The sequence below is a fragment of the Anguilla rostrata genome, chromosome 8 (assembly GCF_018555375.3).
Source record: "Anguilla rostrata isolate EN2019 chromosome 8, ASM1855537v3, whole genome shotgun sequence".
Taxonomy (NCBI): Eukaryota; Metazoa; Chordata; class Actinopteri; order Anguilliformes; family Anguillidae; genus Anguilla; species Anguilla rostrata.
The window spans coordinates 41502777-41525150 of NC_057940.1; the positions used below are offsets into that span (position 1 = coordinate 41502777).

The 22374-nt window shown below is 41.9% G+C and overlaps 1 long non-coding RNA gene across 1 annotated transcript; it reads left to right on the forward strand.

Annotated features, from left to right (window-relative positions):
• Positions 1 to 12892: 12892 nt before the first annotated feature.
• On the forward strand, positions 12893 to 16000 carry LOC135261736 (uncharacterized). Its single transcript, XR_010332017.1, has 2 exons — positions 12893 to 13596; positions 13807 to 16000. It is a non-coding gene; the product is annotated as an uncharacterized LOC135261736 (long non-coding RNA).
• Positions 16001 to 22374: the final 6374 nt, after the last annotated feature.

The following is a 22374-nucleotide window of genomic DNA, read 5'->3' on the forward strand; positions in this document are numbered from 1 at the left end:
CTTTCCAATTACAAATGGCGTTGAGCCGAAAATAAGCCGTCTCCACTGTTTTAGTAATCCACCATGGACTGGACATAGCCTACCCAGGACTTTTGTGTTTTCGCTCTTCACGGAGTCACTTGGCTCATATAAAATGCCCCGCAGCGCTGCGTCGATGAAATTGGATATTAAACGAAAGGGGGAGAAGGTTCACTTTAACTTCCCTTATACTCGTGGAGCGGATAGAAATCAAATGAGGCAATCCGGTCTGAAATGGACCCCGAAATTCCTTCTGCACTTGGGGCGCGGAGACGTGACTGGACAGAAGACAAATAACTCAGATGTAATATTACGTGTAGATGAGATTCTGGTGGCGATTGGCGATGAGACACATCAGAGAGGACCACCTGCGGTAGCTCCACCCAGAACAGTGTAGCCCTGCTGAGCGGGTGTGATGCGAGCGCATCTGATCTCGGAGTTAGGGAAGCTCGGGGACGGCTGCGATTTATTCTCAGTTGATTCCTTGTCTGGACCCATCAGGTAGGCTTTTATTTTTGTCTCAGACTGATTAGCATTTTTACTGATATGTTTTATGCCTTGCTGCTATATACAGGCTGTATTTTAGTTATGCTAAATGGCTTTATCTATTATTTAAAATAAATCAAGGAATAGTTCATTTAGTTTTAATGTAACTTAAGGTTTTGACCTCCCATATAAAATATTTTCAAACAATAAATAATACATTTGTTATTAATGAAAACCTTGTGCGTTGAGTGACACGCGTCTGTCAAATAAATGTCCTATAGGGTTATACCTAGTGCGGGAAGTGGGATACGTACCCCACTATTTCCGTGAAGTCTATAAAAAATTTGAAAACATCGTACAACAATGCCTATGGTTTAAAGAAAGTCTATAGAACCAGATTTCAAAGTTCAGTCCTATCGGTTGTTTTGTTAGCATAACCATTGATCAGGCTACATCTCTGTTCTCTATTTAACCCATTTCAAGGGCATATCTGCCGGATATTCTAAGAGTCGAATGTTTAGGTGTTGTTTGAATATTGCTTATCAATACACCCAAACTTGTTGGTCAATGAATATGGAAGTAATTTGTTGATTATTCAATAACGAAAGGCAAACTAATAAGGTGGATACGAAATCGGGGTATAGACATGCATTACGAATAATAATATTAATTCACGCCCTGTTGTGCTGGACATCGTGGGCACTACGGTTACCTTTGTTAGGCAAAGTATTCTATTCAGTCGTACCTAGCATATATTGGGCCAACGTTTTAAGTAATGTTTTAAAACTCTTCCTACACGGCAGTCCACATCAAATCAATGTAACTCAACCAAACATGTGCAAAACACGTTTTGTATTCATCAATTTTAAATTACACTTGGCTTTTAAAATGTTACTTGCTTGAGTAACAGACGCTTGAATCACTCACTTCTCTTGACCTCATACTGCTGTAGAGGTCACTTTTATGAGTCTTCTAGGAGACAGAAATCTGTCCATTTACATAGCTTGCAGATTCCCAGGTACCTTGTTTCTCCAACAGTACTTTGAGCACATGAGCTGAGACTTTAAGAACAAAATAATCCAATAATGTGAAAAAACATACATTTTGTGTGAGAGTATCTGGAATGAATTTAATTCTTTCAGGCCAGATTAATCTGTTTCTTGAACCTGATGCTACAAATGATGATTAGGAAGATGATGGTGATTCTGTGATGTGGTTGTGGGAAAAAATAAGAGTAAGTGTGGTGATTAGTAGTTGAAGCTGAGGTCACCATAGAAGCAAACAACAAAAATGGTGCTTATGATGATGAAGATGGTGGTCATAGGTTGTGGTTATTATTATCACTATTATTATGGGGTAACAATGATAGAGATGCCAAAAACATAATGCTGATGGCAGTGATCAAAATATAGGAAACTGACTTTTTTCATTCCTTCATTATTACAAACATTTCATTTAAAAAATGATAATGGAAAACATGCCACACTTGTATTTTTATTAGAAGGCAGACAGGCCGTGTATCTGAAGTGAGGAGTGGGATCTGAGAATGACGTGAGCTCATCTCTTCCGTGGACTGGGAATTAATGTTGCTCCCGCGTTCTGGCAGTCAGGGAAGCAAAGCCATGTGTCATGCTGTTGGAGACCAAGACAAACCCAAAAACCTGCGAGCCACAGAAAGTGTCCATTCAGCATGTGTGTGTGTGTGTGTGTGTGTGTGTGTGTGTGTGTGTGTGTTTGGGGTGTGGGGTGGGGGGGGGGGGGGTGGACTGGGGGGTTGGGGTTTAAGCCGTGGGGCTGGTAGGGACCGTAACATAACACCGAACTCATTGTGCTGAGACGAGAAAAGGAAAACGGGAGTTTGAGAGGGAAGCTTGCCGAGGGGACGGGCGGCACTCAGAACCGGCATCGCTCGAGGTCGTTTGAGGACGTCGCGTTTGACAGGTTGATTCTGGACCAAAGGGGATGTTTGCCTGCATTATTCAACAAGGGTATGTTTGAAGGCGCACGCCTTTCAGGTCCGTGCCACAAATCTGGAGCGCTGTCGCCAGGGCACGTCTGTATCCCTACTGAAAAGGGATAAAGGCTTTATCTCGGGGTGGCACAGATACACGTGCACGGGGGACGTGCTTCTCTTCTACACAATCGGGGTTTTATTGGATATCTGATGATGTTGGAAATATATCAGAGGTAACAAACAAGAATAATATTGTGTGTGTGTGTTCATGTGCAAGGGAGACAGGGGATAGGGGGTAAGGGGTGGTGGGAGAGCCGGGGGGGTGGGGGTGGGGTGGGGTGGGGTGGTAGAGAGATAGGTGGATGATGGGGGTCTCGCTTAGTAGAGTTAGTAGAGTACCCCTTTAACTGCAGTTCTCTTAGTATTGTGTGCACAGTGATACAAAGTCAATTTAGTAGACTTTGTCATTGATTTTATTTTCATTCAGAGTGGGTATCTGATTTCTCTCTTGATTGCTTCAAGGTTATGGAATACTTAATCTGCTCAATGCATTACCCTGTAGACTGGTGCACTGAGAAGATCATTTGAGCCTGGATACAATTAACAATTGTCAACTGTGACTCACCAATGAATGCAAGTGTTGTTTTTTTTCAATGGAATCATTTTACTTCAAGAACATTTGTGATGTAAAAACTGAACTGTAAAAACTTATTACAAAAAAGGTTGGTCAACAGAAAGGACTAACGTTGAATAAACCCAAATTTTGACCACAAGCTGTTACTGTTCAGTTTATCTTTTGAATTTAAAGGAATTTTATGTGAATGAAAATGTAGTGAGAGAATATGTACTCGTTTTAATTCATACAAAGCTGAAATGAAAATAATATGTTCTATCCCACAAGCAAAGATAAAAATTGGCAGCTTTCTGTCATGAATTACTCTTAATCATTAATGCCTAGAAAGAGTTGCCATGTTTCATTTAAGTGGAGGCTGTCTGTGGAGGATCTTTTTTGTTTGTTTAAGCAAAGCTTCATTTTTTGGTTTCTTTTTCTAAACAGACTCACAAAGTTTTTCAGAATGACTTTCATTTGCTTTGTTATTCATCACAATGTCATTGTTACACCTAAGATGTTCACAATATATATCACAGTACTTTAATTTTTAGCCTCGCCTGCCCCGGGGGGTTATTTGAAATAGGTCCCTAGGGAGAGTCGCATTATGCATACAGCCTGAGAGAATGGAAATATACTACCAATCACAAGCAATGAAGCTCATACTGCAGCTGAGCACGTCTGCCAGAGAATCAGAAGATTCCCTCCATGTTCTCCACTTTGTAAGGACACTTCATCTTTCTATATGTAGTTTTTTAAAATTTATTTATAAGTTATATTTTGAAATGTACTTAAGGCTGGTCATAAGGCACATGTTTTCCGGCTGCAGTGAATGCAAAATATGATGTCTCCTCTTTGACATTGTGGTTGGTTCAGGCTAATGTATTTACTGAGCCCTGGAAAATATAATATTAAAATTTAACTCAGTGTCTCCCCTGATGCCATATCCATTTGAGAAAAGCTTCTTGCATAATTCGGTTGAGAGGGTATGAAAGAACGAGGGTGCCAACTTTAGAGTTAATGAACTGGTGATGCCGGACCTGTCCAAGGCTTCAGCCTTAATGTGGGTTAGAGGGAACTTATCTTTGAGGAGCCATTCTGTCCTTCCCGAGGACAGCTCCCCTGGAAGAGAATGACCTGGTGTTCTCTATAATGTTTATAAATAGAATTATTATTTTTATATTTTCATGATGAGGAATCATAATCCAGAAACAAAGTGAGTGGACATACCTAGCCAATCAATGGTCACACGGTGAATGAAAATGTTTTCTGTTCAGCTGTTTTTTAAAGGTCATTTTAGCTCTGTTCAGAGGTGGAAAGTCCAGGGGTCAGAAAGTAAAAATCCTGCCATTTGTTTCTTCAACCCATGAACTCAGCCAGCTGAGTTCACTTAGTAGTGCTAAACACCTCAAAAAAAGTTTGTAAATTTCGCAGGTCAGTCAACGTGGTTGAATGGAATGGCCTGCCAACAGCCCAGACCTCAACCCAATTGAACACTTGTGGGATCAGCTCGGGCGTGCAACCACGTTGGCTGACCTGCGACGAATCCTGGTTGAGGAATGGAATGCCATCCCACAGCAACGCGTGACCAGGCTGGTGACCAGCATGAGGAGGAGGTACCAGGCTGTTGTGGCTGCGTATGGTTCTTCCACCCGCTACTGAGGCTCCTGACTGTTTGTTCAATGAATAAAGTGTAAAATTACCAATATATCTTGTTTTTTCCTTGTTACTGATAGAGAGTTCAATCATACAATCCCCCAAAACAACTCAAAACAATAGAGTCAATACCAACAGGAGAATACACTTTTTGACATTGACAGGGAAATTTGGCACATTTCACTTGGGACCCCACCCACATAATCAGCTGTGTTGCTCATCCCACAAATGCATGATCCTTACAAATGGGACGTCATTGTAAAGGGAAATGAACAGGCTTTCCAATGACATAACAAACAATTTTGGAACAAAATACTGGGGAGGACTTACTTTCTGAACCCAGATTTTCCACCTCTGCCTCCGTTTAACCAGATATGGCAACCATGAACTCTGTTTTCATCTGCAGTGACAACCTGGGGAATCACATGGTTGGGGATTGTGTAGCAAATTAGATATAGGAGGATGATTAGGTGGTCAGGTATAGCCAGTTTTATAGGACTATGACCAAGAAAATAGGGTTACCTCTCCCCCTCAATTCTGAAAAATCCTGTGGGATCTTTCATGACCACAATGAGTCTGGAACTCAGTTTAACATGTCGTTCTATGGGTAGCCCCTTCTATGGTCCAGAGTCCCATCTGCGTGATGGGGCATTGATTGAATTTGTCTCACCATCATTCACATGGTAGAATCATTTATTTCAAATATATCACTCCTAAGCTGCCAGAACACGTATCCTCTCGTTTTACTGGTCTTGTCACAACCGTCGACAGAGAAGGCATTTTTTATATTTCCGTATGGATTGCATGACGATTTACGAAACGCGTAACAGCGTGTACAGTTATTGTGAAATGTGACAAACAGATACGTTTTATTTGCTTGTGTGCTCTTCTGGGCTGAAAGGGGTCGGAGCAGAAGCGCGATCGCGGGCGAGATGGACGTTCCTGGTACGGTCGTGGGACGTGGTGAATGCCTTTCCCCGGTGGTGCGACCGGCGCTGGATGAATGAGGGCGCATTGTCGGCCTCGCTGGCACTGTGGCTGCATTGTTGCGTGACCGTGGAACTGGGGGCAGATGTTCTCCATCTGTGCGAAAGCCACAAGGCCAGGAGACAAGCGAGCCATTCTGATCCGGGTCTTGGCCCACGCCGCTTCAGAGCTCCGGGCTTCCTGCGCTCAGTACGGTGGCAGTCAGCGACAACAGCTTTCACGCTGAAGGAAAATATTGTCCTATTATATAGTCTACATATTGTGTATTTACATTATACAGTACAATGGAAGATTGGCTGTCTCCTGACACCCAAGCAGATTATTTGTGTAGGCAAGGTGAAGCCATCTATGGGCTTGATGGATCAAGACAAGTTAAAGTATTTGAGAGCAGTAATAGCATAAATAAACCATCCAATGATTCATAGTCATGGTATTTTGTTCAAAAAGGTTTCTTATGGATCATTTTGTACAGATGATTTTTTTTCCGCTTTTCAGTGTTCTTGAATGTCACCATACTGCTTTGCCAGTTTTAATATGTTACAAGAATTATCATAATTATTTCAGAATGTTCATTAATGTTTATGTCGCTATTATGGAAGATGACAAACTGTGACAGAGTTGTTATTATATACCGGTATCATCAATGGCTTGATGGCTTCAGCTTTGCAAAAAAAATTGTGGGCCATTAAACATTTAAGATAGTCTATGAGAAAACAATTAACCTTGAAATGAAACCAATGGATGGGCTGACAGTTTAACCACAGTGTTTGTGAGTCATGTTTTTTATGCCTGTTTTATTTATTTATCAACTAAGGCAATTAGCAAAGGGGGAGGAATAAGTTTTTTCAATTATATTTCATTAAAGAGGTCTGAAACGGAAGATTTATGTTTCTATAAATATAAACTTACTAACACCCTATTTGCCTCTATGAAAGGAACACAAAGCAGTGCCGTAACTAGAAGAAAGTTTCATTTCCTTCGGTGTCTGTGTCTTATACTTCAATGCGTTCCAATGACTCCACCTTGAATTGTTAAGACAGATGGGTGCAGTCTGTCCCTGCCCGTTCACCTCCCGCCATGCACGGGTTTCCATCACCCAGACTGCACCTGTGACACTTTCCTGCGTGCTGAGGCATGGAGGGCAGAGGGGTCAACACCCTTCAGTGCGATTCCAGCGAAGGCCCGACATTGGACTGACTCTGCTTTTTTCTGTCTCTCTCCTGTGCCTGCGTTTCTGGAATGGTAAAGTCTTTCCCCTCCTCTCTATGGCCCTCATCATACACTTGTAAAACTGTTGATGCGAACACAAATTTAAGTTGTCCCAGAGAGACCTGCCTGTGACTGATCTTGAGTAATGGCTTTCATGTTAGATTTTAGACTGTGTGCGCCTCAAAGGAAAAAGATACCCGAAATTCTTTTTGACAGTAATGGCATGTTTATGCTGTCTTGCCTTTGGTTAAATGGCAGGAAGGCCTCTCTTTACCTCTCTTTGGCATCAATTGCCTCTCTTTGAATCCAGACACATTAAATGTGTTCATCTTCCACAAGTTATACAAGTCTCTGCTGGATTTTGTCATTGAGGAGGAGGGGAAGACGAAGGGGAAGGGGGGGCAGAAAGAAACCAGAAAGAATGGCTTTGAGCAGGTTCATGAAGCTTAAGCAGCATGGTGATGTACAGGCTTTGAACCAAAAAAATGGGAATACAGCATGTTTCTGATGGTACTGTAATGGTGTCTCGCACAATATCCTGGCATGATGTGGCTACACTCACGTCGATGCTAAAGGCTCTAGGAGGTGAGGTTGATTTATCTCAGTTGTTACTTAATGTTACTGAGTGATCTTCACCATGTTAAAGAGACTCTTTGAGAGGGGTGACTTTCGAGGTGATAATGCCCCTGTGCACAGAGCACATATAGTCACCAATGGGGTCTGTCTCCCAATATCCCCATGCCATGGCCTCCTCATTGAATAAATATTAACCAAAGTGTGCATTTATGGAATATTCCGGAAGAATGCCCAAAGCAGAGTTTTTTATTTCCCTTAAAACTTTAAATGGAACTGATTTTTGTGGTGGAGTGGTGCTGTATTCCTCCTGCATACAGTGGTAAACTTTATAGCTTGGTAGATGCAGGAAGTACTGGTAAATATGGTGGCCCCACACTCTTTTTAGTGACTGACCTGGCATTTCACTTTTTGTTCACTGCCTGCACATATAACACACAATGAACTGTTCACTTATAATGACTTATAATAACGTTTCCCTGTTATTGTCCAGGAAACTATCAGCCTGCAATAGAACTCCCCACTAGGAGATTGAGGTTTTATTGACAAATGACATAATTTCCTTTTGGATTAATATTTCTCCCATAGGTATCCTGTGGGTTCAAGATGTGTCAGCACTGTATCAGAACAAACTGTACTCTATCACAGCTTAAAACTGAACATTTTACTTTTTAAGCAGCACTTAGATAATTCAAATGCGTTTACAAGGGCTGTTGCGATTGAGAATATTTTTATCCCTAACATGCTTTGAGTATTCACTTCTCAGGTTCATATTTGGGGGGAAAAGACTAAATTAATCTTCAGTGAATAAAATTTAAGTGAAAATTCCAAGTTTCAAACACATCTTGAGGTTTCATATTTGTGAATCTAGCAGATGTGCTTACGTATGAACTGTGCCAGTGCTGGCTGTGAATCTCTGGTGTGGTGATAAACAAGAGGCCATATCACTCTTTGAGGAAGGATGGTTTCAGTCAGTAGGGTATTCGTTAACCTAGTTGATTGGTTGATTGGTTGCCTGAATTAGCTGCCACAGTTTGGGGCAATAGCTGGAGAAACTCTGGTTGACAATTACAGAATAGAGTAGTAGTATGCTTACTGAGTATGTTTCAGAGAGCATAGATGTTATTTTTTATTTGTTCATTTACTAAATGTGGACATCACAGTAACATCAGTACAATGGGCAATAGTGTCAAGTGTTTGTAGCGAGATCTTAGTTCATAACACTTGTCCTCAGAAGGCATTTCAAAAGTGTATTAAGGTTTATAGAAAATAGAAAGAAAATAAAACATGCGCTAATAGAGCTAGAGAACGAGCGAGAGAGAGTGAGAGCGAGAAAACATTTGGTACATGAATGGTTCAGTTATGTGAACATTTTTTATTTTATTTTATTCATGATTTATCAGCCCTGGACACTCTGTTCAAAGGCAGTTCAACACATTGCAACTTGACAGTCACCTTCCTTCTTTTCACAAACTCATTCAGGAGCGGCATAGCGATGTAGATATTTATAAACAAGGTTGATGTTTCCATCCGTCCATTATCTATACTTGCTTATTCGGACCTGTGTTTTGTAGTTGTTCCAATGACCTTTAGTATCCACTTATTAGACATCGCTTTGGATAAAAGCATCTGCCAAATAAATGTAATGTAATGTAATATTCCCGGTCAGGGTTGTGGGGTGCTGGAGCCTATCCCAGCATGCATTGGGCGAGAGGCAGGAATACATTCTGGACATGACGCCAATCTACAGTCTCCAATTAGCCTACCTACATGTCTGTGGACTGTGGGAGGAAACTGGAGCACCTGGAGGAAACACACTTGGACACGGGAGAGAACTTGCAAACTTCACACAGAAAGGCCCAGGCTGGGATTTGAAACCGGTATCATCTTGCTGTGAGGTGACAGTGCTGCACTGCTCCACTGTGCAGACCTGGGTTGATGTTTGAATATTTTATAAAGATCCGAGAACTGAACATTGAATGTTTTTCAAAGTCATTGCAGTGGTGCCACCTCATTGGTTTCTTGATTTTGAGTGTATGGTTATACGATCAGCTTTATTGATTATGAGGCTTGAGACCAGGTGCTAACGCAATATGAAAGGTGTAAAAACATCATTGTATCCATAGATAATGCTCTCTAAATTGATGCAATCAAATGTGCATCATAAATGAAAAGCTTTTTGGTTTATATTATTAAGGGTGGGAACAAGGTGTACTGTCGTTGAACATATCTGTAAACTACTGTATATGTATGTGATATTTTTGTCTTTTGGTTTTATCTTTTTGTCAGGAAACCAGCTAATAATAGAAACAACAATGCAGAGTCACGTATTAAGGTGCTGTACCACAGCATATCCTGTGACATTACAACACCGCTCTTCCCCAGAATTGTCAGTCAACTCATGCTTTGTAGGTGGGACTGGAAATCACTGTCTCGGATGTTTCAAAATATCCCATAAATGCTTGGTTCACATCTGGTGACTGAAAAAAGCTATAAAAAGCGCATCACTGTCAGAACCGCTTGGGTACTCTGTGGATAGGGGGATGGTTATCTTGAGAGACAGCCCTTTCTGTTGGGAAGAAACGATTTAACATGAGGTTAAGATGATTACCCAGAAACATGAAGTAGGGAATGACATCAACCTTTCTTTCTGAGGGTATGAGTGCACTCAAACCATGCCAGGGAAATATGTATAGTTCCTTGTGGAGCCGCTAGAGCCATTCACTATTGGAGCACAGTATTTTTCCTTTTTGGCTTGACTGACAGCGCCGCTACACATGTTGGACGCTAGTGACGAGGTGAAGTACCATTGGTGCGAGTTATGAAGTTACACCATTGGTTGGCCGGAGAGGTCCAGCCATATACTAGGTTTTGACCTGGTCTTGTTTTTTGTCTGCTACATATAGCAACTGTAGGTTCTCAAGTTAAAGGGATAGGGAACAACCTTTGGTACAGACATTAGGCTTTTTCAGTTGGAACAAGTATGCCTGGGGAAATGTAAACCGGCCTCATATATCAATAGAAAAAAGTATTAACAATTAAATAATTAAGGCTGTTGGTTTTATTCTGAGCTGGGGTGTTGCCAGTGTGCCTGTTAGCAAGGTACTTAAGCTGAATTGCTTCAGTAAATATGCAGCTGTATCACTGGATTGCACATTTAAAAATGAATCTGTTTAAGATACTCTGGATAAGAGTGTCTGTTAAATGGCAAATATTTAGTAATAAAAGTCATTTTTATAGTAGAATTAAATCTCTCTCTCTCTCTCTCTCTCTCCCTCTCTCTCTTTCTCTCTCTCTCTCCCCCTTGCTGTTCTCACCTCTCATTTTTTCTGTCACCTTGTCTGGTTGTCCTTGGCAGCTCCCATCTCACAGCGCACGTTTCTGGTGCTTCATAAGCTGGCTGAAACAGGCTTGGGTAATTACATTGCATCACAATGATGGTGAAATAGATTCCTCTCTCAAGGAGGGAGATGAAACCTGGAAATCTTAAAAAAAAAATTTTGGAAGAATTTTTTCGGGGGTGTGGAAAATTCTTCCACACAACTGAGGAACTTACACAGCAAGTATGTCACAGTTCTTAAAATAGCTTTTGTGTAATCATAACAGAGGAAAGATGTTTACTCGGTCTGTAGTAGTCACTGAGATGCTAGTAGGTTTCACATTTAACATATGAATGATAAAGATTCAGTAGAGCAAGCATACGCATGCTTTTCCATTCACTTTCTGAGTGTGAGATGCATTTTCCTCTCCTTCTTTATCCGGGCCAATGTCAGAAACAGCTTACCAAATTATATTGAAAGCTGGTCACAGGCTGACCGTGTCCCAGTACTTGAGCAATGTCAATGAGGCAAGCAGAACAGAGGGGGTTTTGATTTTCTGTCATTCAGGCCTACACTTTGAACTGGATAAATACAAGGTTACAGCAGACATGGACAATCAATTTTCTGATTATTTATCTCCCCCGATGCCACTAAGCAATGCTGTCAGCATGGTCAATGAACGGTTTTCTGCCATTTTATCTGCAGATTTCCTTAAAGATATAAAATGTGCGCAACACTGAATTAATTAAATAATACATAACTAAAATATTGACACAGGAAATGACTCATTTCCTTTTTTTAAAAACCTATTTATGCCATAAATCATAAGAATTTCTCCACCAGAATTGTATGCATCATCACCTTGTATTTGGTCATTTCAGATCCTGGTTTATGTATCTTAAACTTAAAACAAGACACTTGAGGTTGTAGTCCTAGTCAAATATTTCTAAACGTAAGTTTACAATATCATGCCAATTGTTCCTCCCCACCACACACCAGGTGTCCACAAGCTAGTAGTTGTCATCAGGGAGAGAAGTAGCTCTCCTCTTATCAGTGCTAGCTCTCAGGCAGTACTGTGTGCCCTATAAGATGTGACACGCTTATCGGCTCCTAGGGAAGTGCATCAAAGGCATGTGTGTGTGCTTCTGCTTCAGAGCTCCCAGTGCTCTCCACTGTGGTCAGTATTCATGTCCAAACTCCTGTGCCTTTAACCATGCTGCCCTGCATATCTGTGAGCTTCTGTCTCCCACCACGTCCCTGCATCCACCCGCCCTGTCTCCCTGCATGGCGGTAACTGTTACCGTGGTGATTTTGAGGGGCACACTCACACTTAAATTCCATACTGAAGAGAAAAAGAAGGGGGAAGACGAAAGCAGAATTATCAGGGGTGCCCCTAAGCATAGGCACTAACTTAGGCCTATTTCATGGTAAACATTGTTTAATGAATGTTGACAAGTAACGTTGTGTATTGTTTGCATTAAAAAACATATATTTTTGAATCTGAAATGAATTAAAAAAATTTTTTTTTAATGAAATGTATTCGTATTGTTAAAATGGATTCGCTTTTCCTTAACATTTTTCTAAGCGTGGTGCTCTATTTTTCTTAATGCCTCGTATCCATGCCTCGTATGACAGGCTAGCTCCCGTTGTTGTTTTTTCTTTTTAAAAAACAGAGCAACTTCAAAACATAAATGTTTTGATCCTACTTTTCTTCTGTGATCTGGGCCCCGCTTCACGAAACAGGATTACTGATTTAGCTGGTTAACTGCGCTTAGTAAAACCTGGAACCCTCCCAAATCTGGAACATGGACTGAAGTAAAAAGAGCTGCTGCAGGTTTTATTCAATGCAGTTATCCAGCTAACTCAGTAATCCTGCCTCGTGAAATACCCACCGGGGTAGCTGCATATAACCAATGGAAAAAAAAAAACGAATTCTACATGGAGGGAAATCTCTGGACTGATGAGAGAAATCACCTTGATGTTCTTGGCAACTAGATGAAATCTGCCTTTGATGAATTATCTCTGCCAGTTCTGTTTTATATTATTTTAGAAGCCATCCCAAGAATGTCACTGTAAGCCTTCTGGGAATGGCAGAAAGAAATCAGTCAAACAACTTTAAGAAATTAATTGGCCTCTGATGTAAATTGGAACAGAAACAATCTTTCACACCGAGAACTGATGAAAAGGGCAAAAGCTACTGTTAGCTTTGAAGCAGCAAAGAAACACAATTGAGACCTTTCAGGTAAAATGACATAACATGTTCTGACACCTCGTACTGTAATACAGTAATGATGCAAGATGCGTTCTGCTCTGCTCATTTGGTGCAAAGAGGGATGGATTTCAGAAGCTGAAACCCTAGTGCAGTGACCTTTTCCAAGTGACAGAACATGCATGGATGAGCCTACCGCTTTGGACGTGGGGTGAAACAGAGGTTATCTGAGACGTGGTGATGAATGAGGGGCTCTTTTTCGGAACAACGGGACTCGTTTCTCTTTTTTTTTCCGCAGGAATGTGGGCCACTGAGCCTGAAGGTGACTTGTGGCGGGGGGCCATGGGCTGCAACACAGGACATGGGAGCTTTCTCTCCCCCTCGTGTCTTGTGTTGCAGCCAGTGGAACGACCGCCAATTAACTTCGGCGACCGGGACGGCACGGGGCGTGGCACGGAATCGGGCTCGGGGGGGGGCGGCGCCAGCGGGAGCCCCAGCGGCAAACTCCACGCCGTTACCACTGGTGCTCCAAAGGCCGGCTCGCGACCGCGTCCTCACAATAATACCCGAAAGAGTAAGTAGCCCCTGAGACAAAAGAAATGAGAACCTTTGATGGTAAACAGTGACGGGAGGGGGAAGGTGATTTATGGCGCACACCTGAGCAGGATGCAGCGCTTTGTACTCTTAAGCACACGGGGATCTGATGCAGCCGAGACAAGGCCGGGCCCAGGGGCAGCCGCTGCCATCTCACTCTGTATTAATGATCTGTTATTTCTCTTTCAAGGTTGTCGGATGAATGGCACTCATGAAAAGCTCAAGATTGGTTTTCTCCATACATACAAAAGAAGACAACTCTGACAGACCATCTGCTCTGTGCTATTAATATTCATAAAGCGTTCTGCAGTTAAAGATTTGTCCAAGCCGTTGGGGCATAGTGTAAATTGCATTTTTCTGAGAAGAGCGAAGTTGTTTTCTTTCAGATCTAGAATGTAGCTCTGAGTTCAGCCGTAGCGGTTTGTGATGCGAGCAGCGCAGGTTGGACTGGGAGTGTGGGGTTGTGTCGGTGGGATCTGCAGGGTATGTGCACAGAATTTGACATGTTAACACGACAGAAGAATACCTGCTTCCTTCACTGGAGCTGCCGTTTGCAGCTAGACCTTCTGTTGCCCCGTATAACCTCCTGTCGCGCTGCCAGCATAAATAAAATGGTTCACCATTCTGGAAATGTTTCGCGGTTGTTTTAGGAGAGAGTATTGTGCCAAAAAACTGTCTTCAGACTCTCGCACATGTCTGTTTGTCTACTTATCTCCCCTTTTCATTGCCTTGCAAAAACACTCATTATTAAATGTGACTCTTTGTGTAATTGGAAAGAGAAACATGCACATGCATGCATTTAAAGCACCATTCTTATGCTTTAAAGTATTCATTTGCTGACTAATGGAGATTTTATCAGTGCTAGTTAATTGAAGTTATGCACGCAGGCATATTAAGATGGTGGTGTTTATGCATATCAGAGGGTAGTTTCCCTTCAGCACCTCATTAAAGTAAATAAATAAAGTTCAGTTAGTCTGAACGATTCTTTAGTAGCTGTAAAAACCTCTCAGGGTTTAGGCCTCACCCACGAAACCAGGCGTGAAATACCCCCTTCTCCCTGGGGGGGGGTGGGGTGGGGGGTGAAAATGCTTCAGTATGAGAGCAGGGAAAGATTTGAAAAAGGAGAGAATAGGGAGGGAGGGAGGGAGGGAGGGAGGGTTTGGCTCCGAGGAGTAATTTATTAAAATGGTGTCAGGCAGCTCTCCTGCACCAGCTGTGACTGTCGCCTGCCACCAACAGATCTTTGTAGAAAAGACTGAAAAAGACACGCTCACATAGGGAGCGCGTTCCGCCTAATCATCCACACCCTTGAAAAGACCCCCTCGTTCATATTTTAAAAGCGCAGCAGCACTCTGGCACTCCGGTGTTAAGCTGCTCAGCCCTCGGTCCTGAAAAATGCACAGCTGTGGGTTTTGTGGGTCGCCCTGGAAACGATCCTGGCGGGGCGGGGCCGACTCTCCTGCCTCGGCGACTTCGGCGCTGCGCTCACTCTGCTATGAGCGGCCCGCGGCAGCGGCGTTCGGGAGTGCGCGGAAAATTGAGAAGGTACAGAAAGCTGCACAATGTCACCTTTATGAAAAAAGTATTTGTGAAAGTATGTGATCAAGTCCAAGTAAGATTGTAAGTTTTGTAAGGGTTTTTGCAGGAGTGGAAACTAATATATTTTGAAATATGAAGAAGTTTGTTTTAAAAATGCTTCATTAGCTTTTACCGAGTAAAGATACAAAACCCCATCCATGCTAATTCTCTTTAAATGCAGCTAGAGACGCACAGGTTATCCAAATTACTTCATTACTTTTACTAAGTGAAATGCATTCAGTTGCAAATTAAATATTTATAATAAGCTCTTTTGAAACAGAAAGGGTTTGTAATCACGAGCAATAATCATTTTCACGCACAAAAGTTAAGTCTGGACCATACAAAACACTATCAAAAAGTCCAAACAAATTTTCTTTTTGAAGTCAGTACTTCTTTGCAATATATTGTTATCTGTTTCTTGGAAAATGGCATAATATTGCATCACGCATCCTACTCTACTGCAGAAAATGACATTAAAATTATGTATGTCTTTTGTATACATGTACATTATGAACATTTAACAAAAAAATAATTACATAATAATTACAACATAATTACAAAAACATATTATTCACGACATTTTAAAACATTCTTTATATTTTTACATAAAGCAGTGTGTAATATTTTTACCAAGTTTTTGCATAATTCGTTATAGCCGGTGTGCTAATGCTCACCACCAATCAGCTCGCAAAGTCACTTTTAAAGTGCTGTATGTATGTTTGTTTTAGAACACTTCTGTTCATATTTGGTTAAATTTCCTACATATCCTGACCGATATCAATAAATTAAAAGTTAAAAAAAATAAATAAATCTGGGCGCTCTGAAATCAGCCACTTCAAATTTCACCCCACCTGAATCAGGACAGCTCTCTGCAAGGAGGGCTCCCAGCCTGCCTGTCAATCCTGTTGCGCATTCACTGCCAGAGCAAGCAGGGTGGGCTACACAGATAAGAGCAGAGCAGAGATACTGCAGAAATAGTACTAAAGCTAGTTAGCAAATTGAAAATGATAGGATGAGATTCATCTTATGCGAGTAGAAATAAATTGTCAAGTAGCAAGGCAGCTACTGGCTAGGAAAGCTCCTTGCAGCTGCTTCATTGACAAACGTTATGTGTGAAATGTGCTGTAGTAAAAAATAATATTCAATTCAAATAAAGTCTGACTGTGCAGTATTGTTAACTTGCTTTTTTTTTTTTGCTTTGTTACCACAGCCAGCTGAAACAAACTCTACCACTACCTAGCCAGCAATAACATCAATCATTTTTTGCCAGTAATATAATGCTTGCTATAGCCCATGGCTGCCAATAAAAACTATACTCGTTGTTTATGTTCATTATGATGACGTTATATGTTTTCTACTCCTCTTCCTACTTTTATATGTCTTTTTTCTCTAGTACTCACATGTCAGGCAGCACATGTGCATGTGTTTGGAGGGAGGGGCTTTGGAGGGAGAGCTGAGGCGAGTTGGTGGAATGTTTTTTTTTGTCTTCTAAATCTAGCTCTCTCTCTTGCTCATTTCTCCAAACTTACACGCTGCACAATTAATCAGAGCTGCCTTCTCCAAGATGGCTCCTGGGGGTTTCAGGTTTTAAAATGAACCCGTCAGCGGCTGCTGCGTGGGGCTTTTGAGGTGACTTATAGGACGGAGAGTCCCGACAAGGTGAGAGCCAGTTTCCGCTCCGACGCCTTGCCGCAAGCCGCCAACGGCCATCGATTCAAAGCTCCGGCTTTAATCACGCCTTCGTTCATTTCTGCCGAAAAGCCGACAGGCGCCTCGAAAGCAAAGCCCAGATAGAGATGTTACATTAAGCGCTATCTGTATTTACAACACGAACGGGGCGGTGAACGCCTTGAAGTGGATCAGCGACTTGTGAAATGAATGTAGTGCTTCCTCGAGGCAAAAACAAGGGCAAATAACTAAAATTCTGCTTGTATTTATTGTCAAAATGTCATTTTGGTTTTGCTCTCGCCTTTTTTCTTGAGAGTGCTCTCACTCGTCTGTGAAGAACGAAATGGAAAGTTCTTTTTTTTATTAATGACCTGTCTCTGTGCCGTAGGAAGATGTTTCGGGAACAGTGCCCTGTGTCTGTCAAACTTCTACAAGGGCAACCTCTCCGGCAGCCTGCATGGCTGGATCTTTAAAACAAGCTTTCACTGGTTCAGGACCGCTCCATCTCCCTGGCAACTGTCTTACTGAACTCGTCCCTCGCCCCCATCAGGAGCCTCAGAGTGACTGCAGAAAATGCTTATCATCGCACCGCATATAGGTGCAATCACCTACCCAGTGCATTCCAGGGCATTCCTTTGCTATTTCTACTTGAGACACAGCCACTGGCCCTGGCGTCTTCTACCTGTATTATTGCAACTCACCCTGGCAGGCTTCCAGGCCACCACTATGTAACCCCTTTCCTGAACCCTGCAGTCCCTGTGATCCTCTCCTTATTCCAGCCCTGATGGGCTGGTGTGTATGCAGGGCCTGTGCAACTCCAGCCCTGGAAGACTGGTGTGTATGAAGGGCCTTTTTATCACCAATATCTCTGGCTAATTAACTAACTGGCTGTATACACTAACGCTGGTTGACTCGTAGATTACATCACAGTAAAACGTTTTATGTAGGGACACAAGAGCAGACTTTGGCTGTCTTTCAAGCACTTATACTTATATCAAGAAATGTAGCTAAAATGTCAGATAGCATGAAAAAGTTAGGGCTAATTTAGTAGTTAAGGCCAGAAGGCTGTCATGAAAACCAAAAAAGATATGGCCCTTGTAGCTCACCTCTTACACACTAACTGTGGCTTCCCCTGTAATCTCTGCATTTGCTACTGACTGTAGTCTGTATTCAAACTCTGGTGCTGAACTCCTGTGCCTTTAACCATGCTGCTGTGAATATCTGTGCGCTTTAATCTCCCACTACGTCTCTGCCTCTGCCCTGTCCACCCGTATGCTTGTCCGTTTGTCTGTCCGTTTGTCCATCCCATCCATGCCCAGGGCAGCCCCCCTTCAGGGTCACTGTGCAGTCAAAACTTTGCCAGCAGCATAGGTCAGTCACTGACACTCTGTTACCACATCAGAATTCACCTCATTAGGCATTCGCTGTTTTATAAAACCCTCTAGTTACTGTGTGAAAAGGAATTATTAAATAAACTGCAAGGATGTTAACTTGAAAGACAAAATTAATGAAGAAGACTTCATTTTTAGGCTATCAAACACATTTTGCTTTTGTGTTTATCAGTTTAATAGGTATGCGTTTAATATGTGACTGATGCCAACATGGAAATTTCTCCCTCTAATGCATGAGCTATGACGGCATATTTGGTTTTTGTGTTTTTGCAGTCTTCACATGAGCCTTTGAAGCATGCGCATGTGGCTGGGTGCGCATGCGCATGTGTACTGGATCATATTTTTTTTAAAGCTATGTAATTAAAAAAAAATGTTTTGTTACTTCTCAAAAACTTCAGGTGACACGTGTGTACACCTGACTCCAGTTCCCAGAATGCTCTCTGTGGTTTGTTACTTCTCTCATGTCTGTCAGAATGCAGAAACCAATCCAGAGCCCACACTGTCAGACTAAATCAGCTAAACAGCAATTTAGCTACGCTGACTATTTATCAGCTGAGCCTTTGGAAACAATATTTATGAATCAGTACTTTTACAGTTGAATTTGCAATAATTAAGGTAGCAATTCAATCGATTCAGTGCATTTGCTCTATAGGCATTGGGACTTGCATGAATAGTATATGCAAATTAGAATGAGCTTACGTTATTTTTTATTAAAATAATTTTTATATGGGTAACTATTTCAATATAGGTCAGCAACACATTTTCAGTTTGGCCTACGTTATTCTTAAAATGGAGAACACTGCACTCTGTCTGCAGTTCCCCATAACATTTGAGCCGCTTTGATGGCCAGGGAGGTAAGGTGGCTGTCAAGGGCTTTTATAGCAGCCCGTTGAGACTGATTTTTTAAGAGCGCACCGACTGTGTTCACAGGAGCTGCGTTGAGCGAGCTCCGGGTCCCTCCTCCGGTTAAGGTATCGAATGATTCCGGCGGCGTTGCCGCGAGCAGAGAACGCCGCGGGGCGTCTTCTGCGTCTCGCGCTCTGCTAACGAGCTGTGACTGCGAGCGGCTGGCGCGGACGGTGTTTACTCTTCCAGCCCAGCAGGAGCCAAACCCCTTTCATTTTTGAGCCGGTTAGCTGGAGAATTTTTTTTCTTGCGTCAAAATTAATTTTCTGTTTGTAATTTATGTCTGCATTACTTAGCAAAAGTTTCCGTTGTTCTATTTTGCACATTTAGTATTTTGGGAAAAGCAGACAGGCTGTCAAAATAACAGATTGTAAATGACAGATTGTAAATGAAAAACAAAAATCACAAAAATGACTGTGGCCTTCATCTTGTAGGTAATGACAAAACATTTTTTAACATTTCCTCTGGGCGTTGGGGCCTTTTACCCATACACAGGGGCTGTTATCCCAACAACCACACCTTTACCTTGGTGCCAAGTGCCAGAGCAGGCCAGCAGCAAATCAGCATGTATAGCCTTTTCCTTCCATGTGCTAAATCTATACAGCAGGGGTCTGCTATCTTATCCGAAAAGGGCGCTACATTAGCCCAGTACTAAAACACCTGAATCTCCTTACCAAGGTCTTGATTGAAGACCATGATTGGTTAACTAGTTGAATCGAGTATTATAGTGCTGGGCTGAAACAAACACCTGCACCCACACTGGCCCTTTTTCGGATAAGATTTGGCACCCTGCATAGGTTACAAATTGGGTGGGAGACCTCCTGGGAAAACCAGGTTGCTGTTGAAAAATAATTCCCCCTTAAAATATACAGTTTGCTTTTAGCATTCCCAATCTACCTCTGGCCATTTAGTAGCTGCTGTTCAATTGGCTCCTCTTCAACTGACCCCCACAGGACCCCTTGAAAATTAGATGTTACATCTCAAGGGATTGTGTCCTGGAAACCAAATGTACACACACACGTACAAACACACACACACACACACACACACAAATTTAAAGCTTTACGATGAGCTCTCCAGCTACCTTTGTCTCGTGAGGAATGTACATAGCTCACTGAGCTTCTTGCCCTTGAATGAGTTGCCGGGACAACCGAACTGGTGCCGGGAGAGCGACGGGATCCGAGTGCAGCGCGGAGGACACTCCAGCCCAGGGACGATCTGGACGAGTGCCCCTCACAGCCTGCTCCCCGACGCCGGCGGTGCTCCCGTGGCAACCGGCAACAGTGCGGCTCCATGTCAAGTGTTTACCAGTTTCCTGTGACCTCGTTCCTCTCTGAAGCTCCTGAGGGGTGACCTGCGCCTGAGAATACTTTGAGAAGGAAGCAATTGCTCTCGTACAGTTACACTACAGCTGTAATGTCTCTGCTGAAAATGTCTCTCCTCAGTGTTGTTGAACAATGTTTTCCAGTTGGTGCAGTGCATGAATAAAACATGGAAATAGTTTAAATGTTAATGCATGATTTTCAAAGACTCAGTCACTAAGGTGTGTTTCAAAGCTCGCAAGCAGAGAGCATGTTTCATATTTAACAGAGACTGGACACTTGTTTTTGTATGGACTGGCAGTCTAACCAACTGGCCTTGCCTATATGGAAATGGCTATATCCTGGGAAGTCACGTGACTGTGGGTGGATCACGTGGGTGTGTAGCCAAAGGCTGGCAATCAGAACTTCAGGACACTCAATTGGAAAATGAAGGACTGCATTGTAAAGTAAAGCAGTTACGGTGAAACTGTCAGATTAAAAGTGTTGGGTCAGATTACGGTCCATGCCCTCATTGGTAATTGGAAAAGTGTACTTTCAAATTATCAGAACAACCATGGAGTCAAAGTAAGGACGATGTAGGAACTCACTATACACCGAATGAAAAAAAAAAAAAAGTGTATCAAACAGGGCCAGAGGGAAAATCATGGAAACATAACACACAGTTTTGCCGCAGCAACCTTCAATGCACTGGTGCGTTAAATACCCTCAAAGGCCTTCACATGACACAGATATCCCACCTTACCTGGGCTGAGATGTGAGTGCTTATCTCTGTGTTAAGGAATGACATGCTTTGTTCAGAAACAATGAACGCTCTAACGTTTCACTGTGAAAAACTGCTCCTGCAGGCACTAGAATGGTGCTGTAAAAATGCTTTCAACTCCAAGGGCTTATGGGTATCCTAACAACATCACAACAACTGAAGCGAATGAAACGAACTATCCAAAAACACTCCTGACACTTTCTGCCATCATTTTTTAAAATAGGTTCAGAATATGAATGCATACACAAGTTTGAAAAAGAAAAATAATGTTTTAGCTTGTAACCTATGAACAATATCCTCTAGGGGGCACTGTACCCGTTGCTAAAGTAGAAGCTTCTCGCTGTCACATTTCGAGACCCGGATATTTGCTGACAACTTGGCACCCGGATATTTGCTTGACAACTGATGTTACTAGGTTGTAATTATTTAATGTTTATTTGGTAATTTAATTCAGTAGCCTCAATTTAATTAAGATCTCAGTCATTTGCTTACTGAGAGGAACCTTCTCAGGCTGTTTGTCAGCTGATGTAAAAGACTTCAGTTGGCAGTTGAAGACAAAGACCTACTTAGATACAGGCTCAAAGTTTCTATTAAAGTTTCAAGGGTATGTTTATATAAAGTTACGTTCTGGCTGATATAAATTATATAAATAAAGTTCAGTGTTAAATGTATTAACACAGGATCAACCATTCCTTACGTTTGGAATTCCTTACAGGAATTGAAAATGCAAGATGTGTTTGAAATGAATGACATGGTGGACGTGGCAATTGTGTGCTCCACCCTGAAAAGTCAACAGTGTTAAGATAATGCTCCCCCGATTCCCAAGGAAAGCAAATATTCTGAACCACATGTAAATATGGAATGTCAGTTGTATGTATTTTTGGATATATGTGGGGTAACTGCCACTTTCACAGGTGGAGTTTTGTTCCACCATATTCAGAAAAGTGCAAATATGGTAAAACATATTTTTGCATGTGATATTAAATAATGCGTGCACACTATACATACAAACATACAAACATATAATTCTTATTTGTAATTTTTGATAATTGATACAACTTTGATACATATTAATGAGACATATTAATTGATAAATATATTGAGAAAGATATTACTTGAATAAATCTTTAAAA